Raw genomic sequence first — 4,094 nt, forward strand, 5'->3', positions numbered from 1 at the left:
GGTAAAGATTAGTAAGGTAGCATTTTCTCTACTGCCACACCATATACCGTCTGTTAAGACTTAAGACACAAATCGATATAAGGTTCAAACTCCAAAGAACAAAGGTATTCAAAACGAATATTTGAAAAACGTGTATAAATAATCCATTTCTTTTAGACACCACAACCTAAGTCGCCAGCAACTTCTAAGAAAGGATATTTTCAATACTTCGCTTTCAACGAGAAACACTTGAATGATATTCATTATTTTATTCCAATTTTCTTTATTGACAGAAAGCATGCATGATACATTGACACACCTCTATATAAACCAATCAAACTAAGTACTTCAACCACATTCAAATTCATTCCCCATATCTTCTTCACTTGAATCACATTCATATTCATTATTCTCATCTTAGAACATTTCTTATCAAGTCTAGCTATTTCACCACAAAAGTTCAACTAATCGAATCATCCAACATGATTCTTCAACTTGTATTAGCCTTTCTTGCTGTATTTGTTCTTTATACTAAATTTTGGTATAAATCTGCACCAAGCAAAAGTAGCACTACCAATTACAAAAGAAGGAATGTAGCACCAGTAGCTGGTGGCGCAAAGCCCATTCTTGGTCATCTCCAAATGTTAATGGGAGGTGAACTGCCTCATCATGTTCTTGGAAAATTGGCCGATAAGTATGGACCAGCCTTTATGATCCAAATAGGTCCACACCCAGAACTCGTAGTCAGTAGCTGGGAGCTGGCGAAGGAGTGTTTCACCACCAACGATAAATATTTCACGAATCGTCCCAGCAACATGGCAATGAAGCTCTTGACCTATGACCAAGCATCAGTTGGCTTTGCACCTTATGGACCTCTTTGGGTGGAAATGCGCAAGGTCTCTAAGTCTAATCTCCTCACTAGCCAAAGGATTCAGATGCAAAACCAAGTCCGAGCTTCTGAAGTGGGCGCGTTCTTCAATGAGCTATACCAACTCTGTTCAACTTCAAACGACACTACTTGTACTGTTACTGATGGTGCTATTGGTCATGAAGTTGGGCAGGGTTCGGTCATAGTAGAGATGAACAAATGGTTCGAAGAGTTGACACTCAATGTGGTGACTAGAATGGTGTCCGGTAAACAGAACTATGGGACCAAGGCGCGGCTAGGTCTTAATGAAGCCAAGCATTTCAAAAAAGTGATTGATGATGCAGCTCAATTCATGGGAAACCTCGTGATCTCAGATATATTTCCATCACTTGGATGGTTGGATTACATGCTTGGTCATGTTGGTGCAATGAAAAAGACAGCCAAGGAACTTGACTCCATATTCGGTTCCTGGGTGGACGAGCATCAACAAAAAGAAAAAAGTGTCTAGCAATGCCGAAAAATGGTGAACAAGACTTCATCGATCTTACTTTGTCGATGATGGAAGAGATTCAGCTCCATGGCACTGATCCTGAAACCTTCATCAAATCTATATGCGTGGGAGTGATCCTTGGGGGAGTGACACAACTTCAGTGGCCTTAACATGGGTCCTTTCTCTACTACTAAACAACCCGCGACATTCTGAAGAAGGCCCAGGATGAATTAGACCAACATGTTGGTAAGGATAGAAATGTTGAGGACTCAGATATTAACAATTTGGTTTACCTTGGAGCCATTGTAAAAGAATCGATGCGTCTATACCAAGTTGGGCCTCTTATTGAACGTGAGGCCACACACGATTGCAATATTGGTGGCTACCATGTCAAAGCAGGAAGTCGATTACTAGTCAACATTTGGAAGGTGCAACAAGACCCAACCTTGTGGTCTGATCCTTCAGAATTTCGACCGGAAAGATTTCTCGATGGTAACTCGAAAATGGATGTTAAGGGTCAGCATTTCGAACTCATTCCTTTTGGATCTGGTAGAAGGATGTGTCCTGGGCTATTGTTTGCCTTAAATGTCATCCATTTGGTGCTTGCTCGTCTCCTTCATAGCTTCGATTTGGCGACACCAATGAATGCTAAAGTTGACATGACCGAAACTTCAAGTGTTACCAATTACAAGGGAACTCCATTGCAAGTGCTACTCACCCCACGTCTCGGTTTCAAGCTCTATGGTCAGTAATACAGTGCACACCCCGAGCAAGATTATTGGTCCCTATGCCTTACTTTCTTTCGAATACACAGGAATATAATGTATAAAACTATAAATAAACATTAGCATTCTTTGTAGTGATATACCAACATTACCAAGTGTAGCTGCAGAGCAATTCAAATTCAATTTATTCAATTCATATTTTTTTAAAGAGAACAGTGACATGGCATAGCATCTCAATTGTTTTTTCACTGAATTTAATTTGTTCCATATATTTAGACATGTCCACCAATGTGTTCTATTGGCACGTGTCAGGTGAACTAATTCAAATTCACGTGTAGCTGCATAGCAATTCAAATTCAATTAATTCAGTTCAATTTTTTAAAGGGGTAGTAGTATAGAACTATAGATTCGTAGCAAATATCTCACTTGTTTTGCCACTGAATTTAATCTGCTCCATATATTTCGACATGTCCACTGAGGTGTTTTATTGGCCTATTGGGTCAGGTAAACTAATTAAGTGATTGGTATGATATGGCGCCGTTGCACATCACACAACATAATCCAATTTGGTATTAGCAGCAGAGATTGGTAATAAGAGACCAACAGTAACTAAATCTCCAAGTGTAAATCTACCTTTGAATGATAAAAGGACAAATTCATACACTGTCATACACTCATACATTCACGTTTTTCACAGTAAAGTTACATTTCATATTTTCATCCCAGTAAAGTTCCTCAATCCAATCCTGATGAATTGCTTGATGATCCATCAAGACGTCCATTTCTCCATTGTGGTTCTTTGCATGTTAAGTTCTGCAGAACAAATCGGGAATAATCTGGATCATAAGTCATTTCACATTAGTGTTTAGCTAATTGAAGTGCATAAAGAACTACAAACATCATGTTTAGCTAATTGAAGTGTTTAGAGTTAACCGCACTCTTTTTTGGCCATGAAATAACTAACACCATGGCTTCAATCACAAACAGCGCGCATATACCTCTTCTTCTCGGGCGTTGTTACTTCTAGGCTTCTAGCTGCCCCTGCACTGTTATATAATTCCCTAATTATCAGGCTGTTAACATTCACCTACAATTGGTAATTTTCTTGCTTTGCTGATCTCACAAGCATTTAATTTGATTGCTAGTCCTTAGTGAGGACCAAAATATTACCGATATATCTCGGTTTTTGAGGTACTCAATATGGATATATTGTGATATATCGGATGGATATATTAACACATTTTGTATTTGATATATCAATATATATCAACCGATATATCCGATATAGATAGTTGATTTTGACTAATTTTTTGACCTATTTTTATTAATATATCAATAATATTTTCGATATAATCGATAATATTTCTAATATTTTTGACATATCAACATACAAAAAAAATTTTAACGGGTCAACAAAAAATATATCTAAATCTATTATTAAGCTTGGTGAAAATGCTCATATGTGTTTTTAGGAGGCCGCGTCGGCCAGTATTTTCAAGTTGGTACACAAAATTAATTACAAATCGAGGATAGTATTTTGATTTATTACAAATTGATCCTTGTTAAATTTCATTGGGCCTTGAGGATGTTCTCCGAGATTGTTTGGATGTTCTCGAGATACATATATTAAGAACAAACCAATTAGACGTAATCACAATTTTGATTAAGTGATAGAACTACGGATCATTAAAACAGATAAATTAATTCTAAAACGAAACCCTTCACCTAATAAACTATGAATCCTAATAAAACAAAACCTTCCGACCCTAACAATCAAACTTCCTAAATACCAACTTCAAGGACTTCAAACTTTAAGAACCCTCAACAAGGACTTCAAACTTTAAGAACCCTCAACTCTTCAAACTTGGAAAGGCCTTAAACTCTTAGACTTAAAGAACTCTTTGAAAGAGCCTCCTGTGTCTATCATCAAACTTCAAGCTTCAATTAGTTAATCAACAACTTCAATTACTCCTTCAGAGGTAAGGTACTTTATTCCTGTTGAAAAATAATACAGAAAAAATAATTAAATTTA

At 37.1% G+C, this 4,094-nt stretch overlaps 2 pseudogenes; both read left to right on the forward strand.

The window, feature by feature from the left end:
• The first annotated feature begins 461 nt into the window (after positions 1-461).
• LOC147491844 (protopine 6-monooxygenase pseudogene) lies at positions 462-1,355 on the forward strand (annotated as a pseudogene).
• Positions 1,356-1,654: 299 nt separating this feature from the next.
• LOC147491845 (protopine 6-monooxygenase pseudogene) lies at positions 1,655-2,089 on the forward strand (annotated as a pseudogene).
• Positions 2,090-4,094: the final 2,005 nt, after the last annotated feature.

This window comes from Coptis chinensis, chromosome 6 (genome assembly GCF_015680905.1).
Source record: "Coptis chinensis isolate HL-2020 chromosome 6, ASM1568090v1, whole genome shotgun sequence".
Lineage (NCBI taxonomy): Eukaryota > Viridiplantae > Streptophyta > Magnoliopsida > Ranunculales > Ranunculaceae > Coptis > Coptis chinensis.